A 23,369-nucleotide genomic window follows, 5' to 3' on the forward strand; every position below is an offset into this window, starting at 1 on the left:
TAATATGGGCATAATTCAAGTAATGTCAGACTGGTCTCACTTGAGATAAATTGAAGTAAAATTATATGCTGGTGATTCCAGTTTGATAGTGCTACAATGCCCTGTTATTCCACTGTTACAAGGAAGAGTATTGGAATATGGCAAACATCAACAAGACTTTTTCTTATAAAGTACAGTATGAACTAAAATGCTTGAAAAATCTTTCCATGACTCTTTTTTGTATTTATGTGTATTTTGTGTGCATGGTTTTAGTATGCTGTTGTAACACCGACAGACCCTGGTCATCAGCGGGTGGGATTGAACCTGGGACCTCTGGAGCTTAGTTCATGAGCCAAAAGCCATATGGCTCTTAGTTAAGGCTGTAGAGCAGACTCATTAATCTCTCTCTAAGCACTGGTCTACACTGGGGGGGGATCGATCTCAGTTACACAACTTCAGCTACGTGAATAACGTAACCGAAGTTGATGTACTTCGATCGACTTACTATGGTGTCTCCACTGCGGTGAGTCGACTGCTGCTGCTCCCCCGTCAACTCCACTTTTGCCTCTCGTGGCACTGGAGTACAGGAGTCGACGGGAGAGCGCTCAGGGATCAATGGCTGCCCGCCGATCCGGCGGGTAGTGAAGACATACCCATATAAGTGGTCTCGGTAATACTAACTGGGATAGAGCACCACACCCAAGAGGTGTGTGGTTTACATAGACTCATAGACTTTAAGGTCAGAAGGGACCATTCTAATCATCTAGTCTGACCTCCTGCACAACGCAGGCCACAGAATCTCACCCACCCCCTTCTGCAATAAACCTCTCACCTATGTCTGAGCTATTGAAGTCCTCAAATCATGGTTTAAAGACTTCAAGGTGCAGAGAATCCTCCAGCAAGTGACCCCTGCCCCATGCTGCAGAGGAAGGCAAAAACCCCCCAGGAGCTCTTCCAATCTGCCCTGGAGGAAAATTCCTTCCCGACCCCAAAAACGGTGATCAGCTGAACCCTGAGCATGTGGGCAAGATTCACCAGCCAGATACCCAGGAAAGAATTCCCTGTAGTAACTCAGATCCCATTCCATCACAGGCCATTGGGTCTATTTACCATGAATAGTCAAAGATCAATTAATTACCAAAATCATGTTATCCCATCATACCATCTCCTCCAAAAACTTATCGAGCTTAATCTTGAAGCCAGATAGGTCTTTTGCCCCCACTTCTTGCCTTGGAAGGCTGTTCCAGAACTTCACTCCTCTGATGGTTAGAAATCTTTGTCTAATTTCAAGTCTAAACTTCCTGATGGCCAGTTTATATCCATTTGTTCTTGTGTCCACATTGGTACTGAGCTTAAATAATTCCTCTCCCTCCATGGTATTTATCCTTCTGATATATTTATAGAAAGCAATCATATCTCCCCTCAGCCTTCTTTTGGTCAAGCTAAACAAGCCAAGCTCCTTGAGTCTCCTTTCATAAGACAGGTTTTCCATTCCTCGGATCATCCTAATAGCCCTTTTCTGTACCTGTTCAAATTTGATTTCATCCTTCTTAAACATGGGAGACCAGAACTGCACACATTATTCCAGATGAGGTCTCACCAGTGCCTTGTATAATGGTACTAACACCTCCTTATCTCTACTGGAAATACCTCACCTGATGCATCCCAAGACCGCATTAGCTTTTTTCACGGCCATATCACATTGGCGGCTCATAGTCATCCTGTGATCAACCAATACTCCAATACATACTTCCCCTAGCTGAGGAAGTACATCCCGAGCTTCAGAGAATTCCTGTTGAAATCCTGGACGAGCCCCCACAGACCCCGGTCGGCAGCGGGTAGGATTGAACCTGGGACCTCTGAAGCTATATCCAGTGGATATAGTATACTTAGATTTTCAGAAAGCCTTTGACAAGATCCCTCACCAAAGGCTCTTAACCAAAGTAAGCTGTCATGGGATAAGAGGGAAGGTCCTCTCATGGATTGGTAACTGCCTAAAAGATAGGAAACAAAGGGTAGGAATAAATGGTCAGTTTTCAGAATGGAGAGACGTAAATAGTGGTGTCCCCAGGGGTCTGTACTAGGACCAGTCCTATTCAACATATTCGTAAATGATCTGGAAAAAGGGGTTGTCAAGGTTCCTTCCCCACTCTGAACGCTAGGGTACAGATGTGGGGACCTGCATGAAAACCTCCTAAACTTACTTTTACCAGCTTAGGTTAAAACTTCCCCAAGGTACAAACTATTTTACCCTTTGCCCTTGGACTTTCGCTGCCATCACCAAACATCGAACACCAGTTACTGGGAAAGAGTTAGTTTGGAAACGTCTTCCCCCACAAATCCTCCCAAATCTTACCCCCTTTTTTCTGGGGAAAGTTTGATAAAAATCTGCACCAATTTGCATAGGTGACCACAGACCCAAACCCTTGGATAAGAAGAATTTTAATAGAAGAAAAAGTTAAAAGAATCACCTCTGTAAAATCAGGATGGTAAATACCTTACAGGGTAATTAGATTCAAAACATAGAGAATCCCTCTAGGCAAAACCTTAAGTTACAAAAAGACACAAAAACAGGAATATCCATTCCATTCAGCACAGCTTATTTTCTCAGCCATTTAAAAAAATCATAATCTAATGCATATCTAGCTAGATTATTTACTAAGTTCTAAGACTCCATTCCTGTTCTGTCCCCGGCAAAAGCATCACACAGACAGACCCAGACCCTTTGTTTCTCCCCCCCTCTAGCTTTGAAAGTATCTTGTCTCCTCATTGGTCATTGTGGTCAGGTGCCAGCGAGGTTATCCTAGCTTCTTAACCCTTTACAAGTGAAAGGGTTTTTCCTCTGACCAGGAGGGATTTTAAAGGTGTTTACCCTTCCCTTTATATTTATGACAGGGGTAAACAATAAGGTGGCAAAATTTGCAGATGATACAAAACTACTCAAGATAGATAAGTCCCAGGCAGACAGCAAAGAGCTACAAAAGGATCTCATAAAACTGGGTGACTGGGCAACAAAATGGCAGATGAAATTCAATGTTGATAAATGCAAAGTAATGCACATTGGAAAACATAATCCTAACTATACATATAAAATGATGGGGTCTAAATTAGCTGTTACTACTCAAGAAAAAGATCTTTCTCTGATTTGTTCTCTGAAAACATCCACTGAATGTGTAGTGGCAGTCAAAAAAGCAAACAGAATGTTGGTAGTCATTAAGAAAGGGATAGGTAATAAGACAGGAAAATATCATATTGCCTCTGTATAAATCCCTGGTACACCCGCATCTTGAATACTACGTGCAGATGTGGTCACCCCATCTCAAAAAAGAATTGGAATTGGAAAAGGTTCAGAAAAGAGCAACAAAAATGATTAGGGGGTATGGAACAGCTTCCGTATGAGGAGAGATTAATAAGACTGGGACTTTTCATCTTGGAAAAAAGACGATTAAGGGGGGATATGCTAGAGGTCTATAAAATCGTGACTGGTGTGGAGAAAGTAAACAAGGAAGTGTTATTTACTCCTCCTCATAGCACAAGAACTTGGGGGCACCCAATGAAATTAACAGGGAGCAGGTTTAAAACAAACAAAAGGAAGTATTTCTTCACACAACGCACAGTCACACTGTGGAACTCTTTGCCAGAGGATGTTGTGAAGGCCAAGACTATAAACAAGGTTCAAAAAAGAACCAGATAAATTCATGGAGGATAGGTCCATTAATGGCAATTAGCCAGGATGGGCAGGGACGGTATCCCTAACTTCTGTTTGCCAGAAGCTGGGAATGAGTGACAGGGGATGGATCACTTGACGATTACCTAGTCATTCCCTCTGGGGCATCTGGCATTGGCTACTGTCAGAAGACAGGATACTGGGCTAGATGGACCTTTGGTCTGACCCAGTATGGCCGTTCTTATGTTCTTATGGCGCTAAATGCATGAACCTCTACTACATGAGCTAAAAGCCACATAGCCCTTACTTAAGGCTGTAGAACAGACTCATTAATCTCTCTCTAAGTGGTCTCGGTGCCACTAGATGGGACAGAACACCACACCCAGGAGGTGTGTGGGTTACACTGTCTTTCTAGGGGCCTTAGCAGGGGATCCTTTAGGATTTGTCTACACAGGGAAATTGACCAACATAACTATAGTGGAATAATTAATAATTAGCAGCTCCCCTATAAGCTTTAACTTGAGCTGCTAACTGAAGTTAAAAGATGAGTTGCTGGTTCTTTGTTTCTATTTTAATCCTGGTTAGATAACTTGGGTTATGACCACACTTTTTTTTACAGTGCAGGCATAAAATAAGACCTGCTGCACTGACATTTAAGCACTCTTGGGGAGACATGCTCTGCACTTAGGGCCCAGCACGGAGATGGAGTTTCCCCAAAGTATTATGTAGTGTGGAGAAGCTTCATCAGTGAGGATTGAAAGAGACAGTTCAGTGGGACCTGGAGGATTGTTTTTCATTTTTGCTAGCAGACAGAATGCACATGGTCCTTTGCTCTCGTGATGGAAGAAGCCAAACAAACTCTTTTGCTCTCTACCACCCACATGTGCTAATTAGGTGCATCACGTAACCGCAAAATGCAACTGAGGAAACATTTTAAAGAGCACTAGGCTGTTTGGGAAGGAGAACAACGTTCTCTTCCTTCAGAGTAGCTGCCATGTTAGTCTGTATCCGCAAAAAGAAAAGGAGTACTGCCAGAAGTAGTCCTGTTCTCTTCCTTATTTCTGATAACCTGAATTTCCCTTTGGGTAGAACAAATGGGTCACTGCCTGCATGTGTTTACAAGGTAACTGTAATAGAGACAATGGTTACAAATCTGCCTTGCACAACAAACTGTTTACAGACCTGGTGATTAGAGCTGTGATTGCAGTACATAGATAAACTAGACACGAGTTTTTATTTAGAGAAGTACTGGTCTTGATGTCTGCCTTCTTAATCTATGGAAGGAGTTTTAATATTTTTTATTTGTTGTTGGTTTTTGTTGTTGAACAGTCTAATAGACTTATTGTTGATTACTCACTACGCTAATTTCTACTGAAACAGCAAGGTTTATGTTGGCAAACGAGAGGAGATTCTATCAGAAATTCATTGTGTGGCATTTGCGTAACTGGATAGCAAAGTCAATTCCAACTACAGTTCCAAAACACACATTAGATTAGCTGTACTTTTTAATATATACACTGAACTGGAAAAAAAAGCAGTTCACCATGACAAATTACAGACAATGTTGAAATTAATAATGCATAATTCTAAACTGATGTGTTGATTCAACACATTTTAGTTACCACGATAATCCCACTGTACCCAACAAAGTATGATATGAATAATTACTTCCATCCAGGACATTGTTTTAAGTCTGAGCAGAACACTGTTTGCAAACACATTTACTGTTCATGTCTGTGATTAATCAGCCAGTGAGATCCTTTTTCCTTTCATAAAATCTTTGTGAACACTTTGGTCTACTGAGATAAAGAATAATCTTTAAACATTTTGTCTTACAGTAGTTTATTATGCATCTAATAGCTAAAATGGCACATAAAATTGATTGTAATTGTTACTGATAACTAAAGAGTTCTACAATGCGGAGGTGTCTGTTATTATTAGAGAATGCTGCATGGCAATGTTTGTTTATGGATTGTTTTTTTAACGGTATCTTAATGCATCTAAGAATTAAGCACACAAATTTACTCCATAGCCCAGTAAAAGTATTGTTTCCAGGTTAAGAACATAAAACCGGCCATACTGGGTCAGACCAATGGTCCATCTAGCCTAGTATCTCGTCTTCCGATACCAGGCTAATACCAGGTGTTTCAGGGGGAATGAACAGAACAGATAATCATGAAGCGATTCATCCCCACATCGTCCATTCCCAGTTTCTGGCAAACAGAGGCTAGGGACATGGGCAGCAGGTTTGTATAATTTTTTGGTGGTGCCCAGAATGGGTCCAAGTCCCATCCCCTCTTCCCTCCGCAGGCTCAGCAGCCACCGCTGGCGCCGCTCCCTTTGTTGTAGCCAGCAGCTGGCGAGGGAGTGCAGTGCGGAGCGGCAGGGCAGCCGCATGCTGCCTAGGGCACAGACAGGGACGCTCCGGGGGGTGAAGGGGCATGTGGGGGCAGCAGGCAGGGCCGGGGGACACTCTGGGGGAGGCGTGAGGGGGCAGCAGGCAGGGCCGGGGGAGAGACCCGGCCCCAAACATTGGTGGAGCTTGGGCCCTGGGCCCTGAATATTAGAGCACGGGCACCACAGGCCCATATAACTCGCCGCCCATGGCTAGGGACACTTCAGAGCATGGTTTTGCAGCTCTGCCTATCCTGCCTAATAGCCATTGATAAGCCTATCCTCCATGAATTTATCCAGTTCTTTTTTGAACCAGATTATATTCTTGGCCTTCACAATATCCTCTGGTAAAGAGTTCCAGAGGTTGACTGTGTGCTGTGTGAAGAAATACTTTCTTTTGTTTGTTTTAGACCTGCTGCCTGTTAATTTCATTGGGTGATCCCTAGTTCTTGTGTTACCAGAAGAAATAAATAACACTTCCTTATTTACTTTCTCAACACCAGTTATGATTTTATAAACCTTTATCATAACCCCCCTTTGTCATCTTTTTTCCAAGCTGAAAAGTCCCAGTCTTATTAATCTCTCCTCATATGGAAGCCATTCCATAGCCCTAATAATTTTTGTTGCCCTTTTCTGAATCTTTTCCAATTCCAGTATATCTTTTTTGAGATGGGGCAACCACATCTGCACACAGTGTTCAAGATGTGAGCGTACCAGGGATTTATATAGAGGCAACATGATATTTTCTGTCCTATTATCTATCCCTTTCTTAACGATTCCCAACATTCTGTTCGCTTTTTGACTGCCGCTGCATACTGAGTGGATGTTTTTAGAGAACTATCCAGAATGACTCCTACATCTTTTTCTTGAGTGGTAACAGCTAATTTAGACCCCAACATTTTATATGTATAGTTGGGATTATGTTTTCCAATGTGCATTACCAACATTGAATTTCATCTGCCATTTTGTTGCCCAGTCACCCAGTTTTATGAGATCTCTTTGTAATTCTTTACAATCTGCTTTGGACTTAACTATCTTGAGTAGTATCTGCAAATTTAGCTATCTCACTGTTTACTCCTTGTTCCAGATCATTTATGAATATGATGAATAGGACTGGTCCCAGTAAAGACCCCTGGGGGACATCACTGTTTACGTCTTCCCATTTTGAAAACTGACCATTTATTTCTACCCTTTGTTTCCTGTCTTTTAACCAATTACTGATCCATAAGAGGACCTTCCCTCTTATCCCATGACAGCTTACTTTGGTTAAGAGCCTTTGGTGAGGGACTTTGTCCAAGGCCTTTGTCCAAGGCTTTCTGAAAATTTAAGTTCACTATAACGATTGGCTCACCCTTGCCCACATGGTTGGTGACCCTGTCAAAGAATTCTAGGAGATTGGTGAGGCATGATTTCCCTTTACAAAAACGATGTTGACTCTTCCCCATCAAATCACATTGATCTAATTACAGATGTTCATTAATTACATCTGAGTTCTTTTATACGTATAAAAGGCCTTTTAGACTGTAAGCACCTCAGAGCCAGAATTATCTTTTGTTATGTGTTTGTACAGTGCCTAGCACAATGGAGTCCTGATATAATTGGGTCCATAGAGCTACTGTTATACAAATATGATATAAACTTCATATGAAAACAGAGGGATAGCCTCCTGTTTATTGATACTCAGTTACTTTATGTAAGGTTTTTCTTTTAGTTCTGTTAATAAAGAAAAAAGTATTGTCTTCTATCCCTTTAAGAAGGTTGTCTTGGTATGTTGCATTATCTATTTTGGGTGTGCAATTTTCTCTTCCACAGACATTGCATGTAACTATCTCATGAACCTTTTTAAAAGCTTTTAAAATGCTTTGTAATTAGGTTTACTTTTGTCTTGGGTGTGGCTTGTTATTTATAGTAAAAATGTTCTGTACGTGCTATAAACCTGTCACCCCCTCTATTTTGCACATACAAAGGATACTAACCTTTTGAAGCAACATGTGATACAGCAGATAGAGCTAGACACCCTCCCAATTTAAGTGCCATGTTCTGTTATATAACAGATTTCCTGTCTTTAATTATAGATAGGGTGTTACCTAGTGCTCCCACTGTTATTACTGCTATTTTCTTTGTTCAATAGCAGATGACCTTGACCTCTCTTCAGTTTAATTCAGACTGAACTCTGTCCATTTCTTGGTGTGTGTTTGGTTTTTTCCCTCTGGTGGCTACTCTTTGAGAACATTGTGTGGGAAGACATTGTCACGACTAATGCCACCCCTGTGACTTTGTTCAGGAACTTGCATTGTAATGGTTAAAACTAATGAAATGACTCAAATACAGGTCATTTAAAAGTTGAACTTGATTCTTCTTGGTTTGCAAATTTAAACTTTCTAATGGTTTAGGTTATAACATATTGTTACTAAGCTATTTTTAGACTGATAATTATATATTAGAAGAACTGGTAGTCAGGGATGCGTCAGAGGAACGCTGGTGTTACTGGAACCTGTTCAAAGATGCAATATTAACACCCACCTTGCCTTTCTTACCACATAATTGAAAAAGTTTGATGACTCGGTTGCCAGTGCAACCATTATAAATAGGACCCACCCAATCTATTGATGTCACTGGTCAATCACAATTTAGGCACTTCCAAAGTTTGTCTCTTCCCTTCTCCAGCTGCCTCTTCCATTATCTAGTTCAATTGTTTCTTCCTCTCTCAGGCCAGTTTCAGACTTGGTGGCTCCTGTTTAACACTATGACTACACAGTGAATTTTTAATCAAAAGGAATTGGGGGAAAACTTTATTGAGCATAGATAATACATTTTTAAAAGGCTGCAAGTGCACCATTTGCAGAAAACTTCAGAAGCGTTCCTGTGTTGCAAATGCCTGTGTGTTATCTCCACTGCCTCTCAATGGGAAGTTCCACAGGTTCCATTTTGAGGAAGACAGATCTTACTGTGACAGAATGCTTGGCATAATGTTGTAAGGACCAGAACAGAAAAGAAAGTCCAAAGGAACCCTCAGTAGGTGCTCGTAAAGCTGACAGGGGAGGGCAGATAAAATGTAGTCTTTCCCTGAGAATTTCAGTGGCTGAAAGTGTTTTGTGGAGTTTGCTGGTGCTTTGTTTCATGCCTCGTATTCATCCTAAACATAAAGACATCCTTGAATCAGGGCCCATTCTCAGACATCCCAGTATGAGAATATACCATGTTTTAGATAGGCTTAACTCTCATCCCAAGAAAGCACAATGAGGAAAAGATTCTTCTGTGGATTAGGGAACACACAGCATGAAAATATGTGAGCTCCTGCCTAAATCCAGTTAACTGTTCCCCTTAAAAGATATAAGAGCAAAATCATTATTATTATTATTTATTATTAATAATATTTATTCATTTGTATTGTGGTAGCATCTAGAGGCTTCTGCCTCGTTGTGTGAGGCACTGTACGAACCTAATTATGATGTCATTCCATATTTATGAATATATGCTTATAATATGAATATGGCATAACTGAGATATACTTTATGCAAGATGGCTCATATGAGATATCATTGGATAGGTTATGATTTACTGAATGCTATTATCCTATTTGTATATATGTATCATTTCTGTATCTGAAATTAGGAATATTGGCTATGTATCTATTTCAACTGTGCTACTTTGGGTGACGCCCACTGCCAGCACTTCAGGTACAACAATGGAAAAGCCAGACAGGGCGGATGGCCCATCAACAAGGACAATGGACTGTAAAAAAAAAAAAAAAAAACAAAAACAACTTAGTCTTATGTGAACATGTGGGTCAGCCTGTGAAGAATGGCTACAAGGGCCCTACAGAGTCAGGTGGTCTTGTCACCTGATACTAAAACATTACCTTGAACTTCTTGTAACTTTACACTGTAAAGGAAGGGGGGTCAGCTAGGAAACAAAGGACTCCCGCTTTATGCAAATCCTATTTAAGGGTGGGGAGTGAGATAATCCTGTCTTTAACTTCTTAGTACCATTTTACTCATGCACCATAAGTATTCTCATGGATTTTAATTGGCATATGGGTAGATTAGGCCCCAATCTTGCACTGAACTCTGCACATACACAGCCTAAAGTAGTACTCACTATGTGTAGGGGTAACAGAAACTGTGAAGTAGATTATTCATTGACTTTAATATGTCTATAAAAATACACAAGCTGGGAGCCTTTTAATAAACAGTCAGTTGCATCTCTTGACAAGTCTCTCTCACAGTCTTTCTTCCAGCTATGTGAAACTGAAAGTGGCCAGGCCCATTTCTAATTACATTGTATTTCTTCTTGATTTTTTTAAAAAAATATAGTTTACTAATTTTGTGGTCGTCTTGGATCAGGTTTTAAATCCCTAAACTAAATCTTATTAAAGTGAATAGAGAGAGAGCCTTCCATTCATTTCAGTGAGGTCTGGATAAAAGCCTTGAGCAAAAATTTTTATTTTATTTCTTCAGATTTCAAATAATAAAATAGACAACTATCCAAGGCTGTAGGAACCTAATATGTCATTAAATATATAATAAAATTCCAGCAGAACCTTTGTACTTTTATTCCTGAGGGCATTCTATGCTCAAAAATTAAAAATTCTGAACACAATATTTTAACATTTGTCAAATAAATGTGGAGGCTCCAGCATGGCATTGGGGAGCACAGGCCACTGGCTGCACAGAGGTTGGAGATCACTGTGCAGCTCCCCCTTTGACATGGACTCGGTGGTGAAGCTGCACCCAACCCTGACACAGCACAAGGACTGGGCCTGTCCCAGAAGCACTCCAGGGCCCTGCCCCTCCATGCCAGGTGCACTAAGTGTGGGAAGGCAGGATCCAAGTGTGGAGGGACTTAATGGGGGGTGGGGATCCAGGTGTGGGTTGAAAGGGTTCTGTGTGGGACAATCTGGGTACGAGTGGTTCAGTGGGGAATCTGGGTATGGGGGGATCTGGATGCACAGGGGCTTGTTGGGGCAGGGGCTCTAGGTGCAACAGTAATGGGACTCTGCAGGGGGCTCCAGGTGAAGGTAGTTGGGGCTCAATGGGGCCCGAGGTCTGGGTATCGGGGGGATAGAGCTCAGCAGGGGTGTCTGGGTGTGGGGGGCTCAGTAGGGGTCCAGATGCTGAGGGAGTGGTGCTCAGTGGAGTGGGACTCCAGGTGTAGCTAGTTGGGGGCTCAGAGGGTTGAGTATCCAGGTGTGGATGGCTCATTGGGGAGGTCCAGGTGCAGCGGGAGTGGAGCTCATCAGGGAAGTTCTAAGTGCAGGGGGGCTGAGGCTCGGTGGGAGGACTTCCCTATCAGAAAGTCATTTTTCTGCAGGAAGCAAAGAAATCTGTGGAGGACATAAATCCTGCACATGTGCAGTGGCACAGAATTCCGTCAGGAGTACACTTTCTCCCATGTTACCCTTCATGGTTAGAAGGAGCTCTCCATAAACATTTTCAAAACTACCTCAATATCCTTCTTCAAATCCCTCTTTAAAACTATACTCTGCTGTGATGCCTACAAAAATCTTGACAACCATTAGGCCACTGGTGTACCAAGACCACTGCCTATCATGTTGACCAATACTATCTCATTGTTTCCTTGTACTCCCCCATTGATTTATCTGTATCAATCTGTTGTCTCTTGTCTTAGCTTGCAAGCTGTTTGGTGTGGGGACCATCTTTTAGGTCTGTGTTTGCACAGAGCCTAACACAATCATTTCTTGATCTGTGACTGGGGTCATAGGTACTACAGTAATACAAATAAATAATAATTTCAGTAGAAACTCAGACACCTACAAAAACTTTCCCAACTCTTCATCATTACCGGATGCATACTCTCAGACATGTCAAAAACCTATCAAACAAATATATTTTGCAATGTACCGAGAAGGCCACCAAATTCAGGCTATTTTGGACTGGGACAGGGCAAGCAAATTCCAGCATCTCAGACCCGTGACCCACTGTACCTCCTGTTTTATAATAAGGGGGATCTAGGTTGGAAACACCTGCTGGCCACATTTGTGGCAGTATGGCATAGGAAGAGAGGTGATCACTCAGGTAGGCTTCATAAAGGTCAGGATAGAGCATTTAGGTTTGTTGACATGGTTTTTGATTAAAATAAAAAAATCAGCAAAAATCTGAGAATAATTTTGAATTTAAATTGAAATTATCCCAAATTTACTATTTTTGCATTCATTGTTAAAAAAAATTTTGAGGAGAAGGTCAGTGGACTTTAGATATCTCCCATGTTTGCTAGAAGCTTATTTTATTCCCAAGAGAGCTGGGCTTTTGGAGGAAACTCATTTTGGAAACAGTTCAAGGAAAATAATATTTTTAAGTACTGGATTTTGTGGGTGGGTGGGTAAGAATGTTACTCCTCATAAGATCTCGAGTAGGAGTACAAAGGTTATTTGACCTCTGTATTTGGCACTAGTGCTACCCCTGCTGGAATACTCTGTCCACAATTAAAGAAGGATGTCGATAATTTGGAAGAGGGTTCAGAGAAGAGCCACAAGGATGATTAAAGGATTAGAAAACCTGCCTTATAGTGACAGACTCAAGGAGCTCAGTCTATTTATCTTAAAGAAGGTTAAAGGGTGACTTAATTACAGACTGTAAGTATGTACATGAGGAGCAAATATTTAATAATGAGCTATTCAGTCTATCAGAGAAAGGTATAACATGATCCAACAACTGGAAATTAAAGCTTGACAAATTCAGACTAGAAATAAGGTGTTAATTATTAACATTGAGAACAATGTACCAATGGTTGTGGTGGTTTCTCCATCACAATTTTAAAATCAAGATTAGATGTTTTTCTAAAAGGTCTGCTCTAGGAATTATTTTGGGGAAGTTCTTTGGCCTGTGTTATACAGGAGGTCAGACTAGAAGATCACAATAATGTCTTCTGATCTTGGAATATATGAATCTTGACTTTGCCTTAAAAGTAAACTTAGAAGCCTAGTAAATTTGATACAAAATGAACACTTAATACTGAAAAAATTAGGTTTATCATTCCATAAACCAATATTCTCTTCAGAAGTGTTACCGAAAGCATCCACTTATAAAGCTTAACAAAACCAGAACAGAAATCAACGTGCCATCACTTATGGTCCTCCTACATTTCCCTTGTTTTTGATATGCTTTTATTACCTCACTGTACTGTTTTGTGGCTATTGAGAGTTGCTAAACCATTGTTGATAACATGAAAGCCAAGTTATTTCAAGTTTAAACTGCTTTGCAGCTTGATTCTTATACTGAATTGCCCTGCTTATTTTATTAGCTTTCATATATTGCACTCTGTTTCAAGTGAATTATAACTTCAAAATTAAAAAAAAAGCAAGCAAGATAACATATACAGACAGATACTTCATTTATATTTAACTGAATGACAATTTCTTGTGAAATGATGAACAAAAACTTTCAAGGTGACTTTATTGAATATCCAGGGTTAACATAATGTGTCAGACTCCTACTAGCCAGTGGACAATATGAAAAATGATAGATTGCCACCTTACCCCCCGCCCCCCCCAAAACAAGGTCAGTTCCCCCAGATTCTGGGAAAAGGAAAGAAGCTGGGATTCTTATTAGAGTGCTTTTCCTGAACCTGGTTTGGTGGTTCCATCTGAAGCCTCTACTCACCTGAGAAGGAGCACTCTCTCTTTTCTGCTATCATATCCCAGAGGCTTATGTCCTGCGGGAGTGGGGATATGGATCTCCATTACTTTACCCATATCTCCCAACTTCCTGGCTGCTGCAAGGAGAATCCTGTGAGTCACAGCATTTTCATGTTCTCCAGCCTTTTGTTAATAGCTTCAGTGCCTGCCTCTGCTAATGCCCCTACTTTTACTACGTAGTAGTAAAGTGAAATAGACTCGTATGGATACAGACAGACATCATCTTCCTTTCCAAATGCAAACAGATGGACATCATACCAAAAGGACTAAAGGTAAAAAATCCATTGCAATCTACATATCACTGAGAGATTGTGCCACACGCTCTCAAAGAAACTGCAAAACCACCTGATCAACATCCTGTACAGCAAACAGGGAAAGATTAAGAATGAGCTCTCAAAAGTGGATACTCTCATAAAAAACCAACCTTCCACACAAACTTCCTCATGGATAGATTTTACAAAAACTAGACAAGCCATTGACAGCACAACTTTGCTTCTCTACAAAGGAAAAAGGACACTAAACTATCTAAACTGTTACATGTCACAAGGAACCACAACAATAACCCCCAATAACCCTCTTAACCCACCCAACAATATTGTTAATCTTTCCAGTTATACTCTTAGCCCGGCAGAAGAGTCTGTCCTTTCTCGGGGCCTCTCCTTTTGTCCCTCCAGGCCCACAAACATGATACAGTTCTGTTGTGACCTAGAATCCTACTTTCGACGTCTCCGACTCAAAGAATATTTCCAACACATCTCTGAACAACATACTAACCCACAGAATCCTTCCTACCAACACTACAAAAAGAAGGATTCTGCATGGACTCCTCCTGGAGGTCGAAACAACAGACTGGACTTCTACATAGATTGCTTCTGTCAACGTGCACTGTCTGAAATTGTGGAAAAGCAGCATCACTTGCCCCATAACCTCAGCCATGCTGAACACAACGCCATCAACAGCCTCAGGAACAACTCTGACATCATAATCAAAAAGGCTGACAAAGGAGGTGCTGTCATCATCATGAATCAGTTTGAATATGAACAAGAGGCTGCTAGGCAGCTCTCTAACTCCACATTCTACAGGCTATTATCCCCTGATCCCATTGAGGATGACCAAAAGAAACGACACCATCTGCTCAGGAAACTCCCTGAAAAAGCACAGGAGCAGATCTGTGCAGACACATGCCTAGAACCCCAACCAGGGGTATTCTATTTGCTACCCAAGATCCATAAACCTGGAAATCCTGGACGCCCATTCATCTCAGGCATTGGCACCCTGACAACAGGATTGTCTGGCTATGTGGACTCTCTCCTCAGGCCCTACGCTACCAGCAATCCCAGCTATCTTCGAGACACCACTGATTTCCTGAGGAAACTACAATCCATCGGTGATCTTTCAGAAAACACCATCCTGGCCACTATGGATGTAGAAGCCCTCTACACCAACATTCCACACAAAGATGGACTACAAGCCATCAGGAACAGTATCCCCGAGAATGTCACGGCAAACCGGGTGGCTGAACTTTGTGACTTGTCCTCACCCATAACTATTTCACATTTGGGGACAATGTATACCTTCAAATCAGCGGCACTGCTATGGGTACCCGTATGGCCCCACAGTATGCCAACATATTTATGGCTGACTTAGAACAGCGCTTCCTTAGCTCTCGTTCCCTAATGCCCCTACTCTACTTGCGCTACATTGATGACATCTGCATCATCTGGACCCATGGAAAAGAAGCCCTTGAGGAATTCCACCATGATTTCAACAATTTCCATCCCACCATCAACCGCAGCCTAGACCAATCCACACAAGCGGTCCATTTCCTGGACACTACTGTGCTAATAAGCGATTGTCACATAAACACCACCCTATACCGGAAACCTACTGACCGCTATACTTACCTAAGTGCCTCCAGCTTCCATCCAGGACATACCACACGATCCATTGTCTACAGCCAAGCTCTACGATACAATCGCATTTGCTCCAACCCCTCAGACAGAGACAAACACCTACAAGATCTCTATCAAGCATTCTTAAAACTATAATAGCCACCTGCTGAAGTGAAAAAACTGATTGACAGAGCCAGAAGAGTACCCAGAAGTCATCAACTACAGGACAGGCTCAACAAAGAAAATAACAGAACACCACTAGCTGTCACCTTCAGCCCCCTTCTAAAACCTCTCCAGTGCATCATCAGACTATCCTGAAAAAATGATCCCTCACTCTCACAGATCTTGGGAGACAGACCAGTCCTCGCTTACAGATAGCCCCCCAACCTGAAGCAAATACTTTCCAGCAACCACACACCACACAACAAAAACACTAACCCAGGAACCTATCCTTGCAACAAAGCCCGATGCCAACTCTGTCCACATATTTATTCAAGTGACACCATCATAGGACCTAATCACATTAGCCACGCCATCAGGGGCTCGTTCACCTGCGCATCTACCAATGTGATATGTGCCAGCAGTGCCCCTCTGCCATGTACATTAGCCAAACAGGACAGTCTCTACGCAAAAGAATAAATGGACACAAATCTGACATCAGGAATCAGAACATTCAAAAACCGGTAGGTGAACACTTCAACCTCTCTGGCCACTCAGTAGAAGACTTAAGGGTGGTAATTCTGCAACAGAAAAGCTTCAAAAATGACTCCAACGAGAAACTGCTGAGCTTGAATTAATATGCAAACTAGATACCATTAACTTGGGTTTGAATAGAGACTGGGCGTGGCTGGGTTATTACACATATTGAATCTGTTTCCACATGTTAAGTATCCTCACACCTTCTTGTCAACTGTCTAAATGGGCCATCTTGATTAACACTACAAAATTTTGTTTTCTCCTGCTGATAATAGCTCATCTTAATTAATTAGCCTCTTACAGTTTGTATGGCAAATTCCACCTTCTCTGTATGTGTGTGTGTGTGTGTGTGTGTGTGTGTGTATATATATATATATATCTTCTTATATGTTCCATTCAGTGCATCCGATGAAGTGGGCTGTAGCCCACGAAAGCTTACACTCTAATAAATTTGTTAGTGCCACAAGTACTTCTGTTTTTTTTTTGTTTGTTTTTTTTTCAGATACAGACTAACAGGGCTGCTACTCTGAAACCTGAAATAGACATGATTCTTTTCAGTTCCTGCACTTTGCTGCAGGGTTCTGAATAGCTCCAGTGGAACAGGCTAGAGCAGTGGTTCTCAAAGCCGGTCCACCTCCTGTTCAGGGAAAGCCTCTAGCAGGCCAGGCCAGTTTGTTTACCTGTCACATCCACAGGTTCGGCCGACTGTGGCTCCCACTGGCTGCGGTTTGCCGCTGCAGGAAGTGGCGCAGGTCGAGGGATGTCGACCTGCCACCCTTCCCACAGCTCCCATTGGCCTGGAACAGTGAACCGTGGCCGGTGGGAGCCACGATTGGCTGAACCTGTGCACGCGGCAGGTAAACAAACCGGCCCGGCCCACCAGGGGCTTTCCCTGAACAAGCGGCAGACCAGCTTTGAGAACCACTGGGCTAGAGTGTCTTTACTCTCACTCTTCTGCTGTTTGGGAAAGTCTGAGTAGCACCAGATGTACACAAGCTGACAGTAGACTGCCTAAAATATAGATATAGCAAGCAATCAAAGCACTTTACAGACTAATAACACCATACCTGTATGTCTGTGGAAGTATTATCCTCTTTTTACAAGTGAGGAAACTAAGACACAGAAGTTTAGTATCTTGCCCAAGACTTCAGAGGGATTTTGATCACTGTCTCTCTCTAAGGGCTTGGCTACACTTGCAGCCTTCAGAGACCGAGGCAGGGAAAGTGCTGCCATGTGTTTACACTGTCAGCTGCAAGCGCAGTGGCATAGCCGCATTAACAGCTCTTGCAACGCCACAGAGAGCAGTGCATTGTGGTAGCTATCCCAGTGTGCAAGTGGCTGCAGTGTGCTTTTCAAATGGGGGTGGTGGTGGACTGTGACAGGGAGTGTGTTGTGTGTATTTGAGGGGAGAGACAGTGTGTTCTGGGGGGCAGAGAGTGTGTCAGCATGCTGTCTTGTAAGTTCAGACAGCAGCAGACCCCCTCCGCTTCTCTCTCTCACACACACACACACACACACACACACACACCTCTGCCTCCGCAGCAGCAACATTCCACAGTAATGGTTTGCTTTGTCCCGGAGCAGATAAGCATGCCGGCTTTCAGAAACGGAGCTTTGAAAGGGGATATCCGCATGCCTGAAGCCAAGTTCAAAACAATGACCAGAGTGGCCACTTGACTTCAGGGGATTTTGGGACATTTCCAGAGGCCAATCACAGCACAGTCATACAACACGTCATCCACACTGACACCCGGGGCATTTCAGCCAGGTCACAGCAAGCTTTATGCTTCTCATGGAGGTGGATTACTAGGAGCGCTCCAGCTGCAGAGTTCAGGCGCTCTAAGTGCCTTGCCAGTGTGGACACCTCAGGAGTTAGGGCACCTGGGGCTGATTTAATGTGCTCTAACTTGCAAGTGTAGCCAAGCCCTAACACACAACTAAACATGACAGTGGTGTATTAACTACTTTTGTCTGCTATTTGGGCAGTATGTTTCTGAGAATTTGTTGTGGAATGCTGGTGTTAACTAGTTTTATAAAAAGAAAACTAATGTTCTAGTGCTGTATTCCACTAATCAGCAATTCTAGCTCCACAGGTGACGAGACAGCAATCTTCATAAGTTTGTGTATCTTGATTTTATCTATTTGTGATTTCTTGAGTTCAAACTTTTGTGGTATTAGCCCCTTGAAATTTGATTCTGTTCTTTTGTTCCCCTCTTCTTTGATAATGTACACATTTGTATAAATGTGGGCACTCAAGCCATATTTTCCTTCATTGCTGCAGTACATATGGAAGATGTCCCCACGGAAAATGACTAACTTGAATGTCAAGTGGATGCTGTTGGAGCTCGTTGACATTGATGACATGCAGAGATCTCAGGTTGACAGATAGCAAGCCATTTGCTGACTAGCTGCAGAAAACATGCAAGAGCGATGACTTATATTGACTTTTGTAGAGTAGGTAAATAGCAGTTTGTTCTGTGTTGTCAGCCTGTATTGATTCAGAAACTAATGAATGGAGGCAGTCTGTTTTAAAAGTACCTATGTGAAACAATTTGGTCATTTCAATCCAATTCCCAATGGACAAATGTCTGTATAACAAAAACCACCGTCGGAAGAGACACACATTGGCCTTTTTGTTGAAGCTGCCAATCAGAGTTGCTGAAGATTGTATGGCTGTGGAGGCTGAACTACCCTTTCATCCCTAGAGATGATCGGCCCATGTCGGGCTGAGAGACTGTGTAGAAGAGCTCAAAGTATCCAGCACTGTTAATCCAACACTTTTCATTTGCACTGAAGATATAATAGTTTAATATTTCTTTCTGAAACCTCCCTTCTTTTATTCTTCTGCAGTGTTCAGTGATTGGTTGGGCCAAGGACAACCTCACTGTTTGAAAGGGGGTAGCGGTGAAAAGCTTTATTTGCAATTACACAGCGATGCATTCTTTTTTAGGAGTATTTTTCACTGCTGTGCCCTTACCTTGAGCTGAGTCAAATGTCTTGGAATCTATTTTCTGATGGATTGGGACCTCGCAACTTTTGATATGCATGTGCATATACTTATGTGCTGCTGCAGCTAATTTGCCAGTGTACACATCAGTATGCATCATGTGTCTTAAAGAAAAATCGAGATTTAACTACGTTCTACAAATGCATTTTTGGCTTCAATAGCTTATCCTACAAAATTTCAGTGTACAAACACTGGGACATATACTATCATTCTGTGACAGAACTGCATTGGAAATTATAAATGTGTTTTGTTTGTTTTTTTTTTTTCAGGCAGGATTTGCTCCATGTAATGTAAAAAATTATATTGCTAAAAAATCCAGAATAACTCTTTCAATACCTTTTGGAAATGTAACACTGAATTTCATAAGACATGTATTGGAACTTCATATGAAATATTTAAGAACTGGCATATAATTCAGATAATAATACAATAATAATAATACTACAAAACCACAATCCATAGTATAACTAGGTTATTCAATTGTCTAAGTTACATATTCTCATTTTAATTTTCTGCTGGCTGTATATGCAGCAAAATTTCAGATTTACTCTTTGGCCTTGTAATATACTTATATTCATCTTTTTTGTATTATATCAGTACATAAAGGAGCACAGATATCGCAAGGTTAAGTGTTTACATGTTGTGGTCGCCAGGAAGTGGTATAAGGAAATCTGAGTGTTACCAGGAAATGATTTTATAGTCCCTGCCTGCATGCCTACTTCAGCTTTCTTGCAATTTAACTCTTATAAAATTCATAAGACTTTAAAAAGGTTTGTTCTTTTGAGGATCACAGAAATATTTTAAAATTAGCTTCTCTGTTGATTTTATTTAGTTACTTCAGCATATCTGTTGTAAGGAAAAGCTGGTAATGACTATAAGAATTTAAAATAACAAGGAGAATACATTAAATTTAACTGTGTTTTAAGGTTACTTTGCCATACGACTGCAGTCAGGGAAGTCTCATTCTGTCCTGTTTCTGGAGTCTGCCTATCTTGGTTGCTTTTGTCTGCGTTAAACTGATTTGTGCACGCATCTAGACCTCTTATTATAATCTTTCATTTTGCAACACTAGACCCTTAAGATGTTTGATGTTTAGCCAGCACTATTCAGTGGAAGCAAATCTACAGTAGAACTTCACTTCACAGAACAGAGTTCTTCCTGCACCAGTTCATTGGTTCAAGAAACAAACAGGGTAACTGTGATCTGGCTGAGACTACACATCAGGCATCATTCTTGAGGGGATGTGTAGCAAGCACAAGAGTTCATTTGTGTGCTAGAAGCAATTTAATCTACTGGTATTTCTTTTGGTTCAATAATGTATGAAGCTATACCCCAAAGATAAAAAATTGTTGAGATGAAGTTCACATGGAGGATTTACTTAAAATTTTGAAATATTTGCATGTTCCTAAAGATTTCTGTTGAGGGAACTCTTGTTAACAGTGTCAAAAGATTTTTAGAAGGTAATGGGGGAGAGAAATTTTGCAGTTAGTAACTTGCGTTTTAGTGTGCAAAATGCTACAATAGTTCATGCTCCTGTAAATAATTATTCTTTACAATCCACTTTGCAGATGATGTTGTGGAAAGCTTTTCCTACTTTTAGCCTTCATATATATATATATAGGTCTGTTCAAAAACATTTTTCTTAAAATTAAGGTCAGGCTGTGCAAAAGTGATCCGTGATTTTGGGTGTCTCAATTTCTAGATGCCCAACTTGAGACACCTCAAGGGGACCTGATTTTTCATAAAGTACTGAACATCACTCCCTGGAAATAAGGCCCCTTTGAGATGTTTCAAATTGGATACTCCAAAACTGAAGTGACTAAAATCATAAGTCATTTTTGAAAGTCTTGGCCTAAATGTCAGAAAACTTCCTATGGCATTTTTTTAACCTTTCAATTTTGTATCCGTCTATACGTCAAAAGGAAAATGAAGCGGTGATTCTCATTTTCAAATGACTTCTTTGCTGATTGATATCAATTTAGCAGTTTCGCAGCCTGTCTCCTTCCTCTGCATTCAGCAGAAGCCTATCATTTAAGCTGATAAAAGATCAAGGTCTTACAGTTAACTGAGGCGCTCTTACCCATATGTGTCAGTTTTTGTCTTCTTAAAATGTGAAATAAAGTTTAGTAGTCCTGAGCTTTCTGCCCAACTCAAATTCTTTTTGATATTCCTGTCTGTTAGAAGTATATAAAGCTCTGAAAAACAAGCCTGTATTTGATGTTCTGAGCAAATAAGAAGAAATTAAAATAAGTGGAGTGAAGATGGGGGGCCATGGGAAATAAGCAATATATCACTTGTTAAAAGTAATTTATTGTAAAAGAAGATGTTTGTCAGAGATAACAAAATATTGTTCGTCAAATGATTTTCCTATTGTTCATCAAATGATCAGTAGAAACAGTATGGTTCAAAGAGCCTACCTTTTAAAAACACTTTTTAACTTTTGCTCAGCCATATTCAATGTATCTGACTCCTGCAAATTTAATTACGTTTAGCCACAACCAAGATCTCCCACTGTTCTCCTTATTTTAGACATTTGTAGAGTTGGGATATTAACATTAGTATGCTTTAGAACATCTCCAAATTCCATAAGTCATATTAATCAGAATATAAAAATCTTAAGAATATAATGATCCAGATCCTCAGCTGCTATAGACGGGTTCATTGACTCACTTCTGATAGCTTCATGTTTTTGATTTTGAGTTAGCCTTTGAATATAAAACAAGAAAATATTTCACATTAAATGTGTTTTTCCAGAAGACATGATCTTTTCCCTCCCTTTTGATGAGGCATTAAAACAGCAGGATCAGTGGATTGTGGATCCAAATTTGTTCACATAAATTACATGCAGATGTCCATTGCATGTGTGCATTTAATCGGTTGTTTGACCTAAAGAAGGCACACAGAAATACATATACAAATGATACTGAGCAAAATTAGGGGCTGTGTTCTGATAACTTGGCAAAAAAAGTGCTCAGGGGATTTATCTGTTGTATGCTTAAAGAATATATGATTTTAAATGATAGACAATGAGACAATGTTCTAAATGTTAATGAGGGATAATACATTTAATTTTATGCAAATACTGGAATATTTTATAAAATAATAGTACATGAGCTAGGATAGCCTGGAGATTTATTGATGAGAATTGTGTTTTAAACAATCTTTCTTCCCACCTGAGAAGAAATTTGTTAGCATCCAGATGGAAAAACTCTCAAGGAGGTAGTCCGCTGATCTGATCTTTAGACTGGGACCTAATCTCATGAGTCCTTCAAAAGCAGAGCTTCTACTGATCTCAATGCGGGGGAGGGGTGAACGTGCACATGGAGATCTTGCAGGATGAGGGTCACAAGTCTGAAATTTCAAGACTGCTATTCAATTTGCAATTCTGTGTCACTGAGGTAGCCTGGGTGTATTATCTGGTACATTAAAAGCAGCAATAGCATAACACAATGTTTTCTTAAAACAGTGCAATCACTATTTTCCAAACTCAAGTCAAGTGAAGGCTGTATAGTTCCCAAAGGAACTGACCAAAGTTCCATTCCTGTGGGTCAACTAAGATCAGCAGGAATGAAGCTTCTAGCTTCAGTTCTGTAGAACTAGTGAGCTCAGAATGGCTAAAAGTAAGCTCAAGTGAAGTTCCTGCACAGTTTCTTTCCTACAGAACTTGGGCCCTTTTCAAAATCTTATTTTGAGGCCTCACTTCATCAGCGCTTCTATACTCTCAGGATCTTTGCTCGCTATTGCTCAATTTCTGCTGGCTTAGGAGTTCCCAGTTAACTACCCTGCCTCTTTCATGAGGACCTTTCAAAACCTTTGTTAATCAAGGTTTACAATGAAATATATATATTTTAAAAGCCCCCCAATAAATAGCTACAGTCTGCTTTGTTTTCTTGACCGAAGCATGTACACTTGGCACTAATGAAGACATTTTGGAAGCCAAAAAAAAAGCACAACATCATTGTCAAAAGTCTACAATCATCCCTCTCCCACATGTACTGTGCATTTTCTCCTATAACTGGGGAACCTCAGAGCCACAACAGTCCTGCCCATTCTAGTAAAACTTACTAGTGATTATCT

At 41.0% G+C, this 23,369-nt stretch overlaps 1 protein-coding gene across 1 annotated transcript in view; it reads left to right on the top strand.

The window, feature by feature from the left end:
- Positions 1–23,369, top strand: part of ARHGEF3 (Rho guanine nucleotide exchange factor 3) — a 317,845-nt gene that overhangs the window by 95,169 nt on the left and 199,307 nt on the right. The gene's annotated exons all lie outside the window — the stretch shown is intronic.

This window comes from Natator depressus, chromosome 7 (assembly GCF_965152275.1).
Source record: "Natator depressus isolate rNatDep1 chromosome 7, rNatDep2.hap1, whole genome shotgun sequence".
NCBI lineage: Eukaryota > Metazoa > Chordata > Testudines > Cheloniidae > Natator > Natator depressus.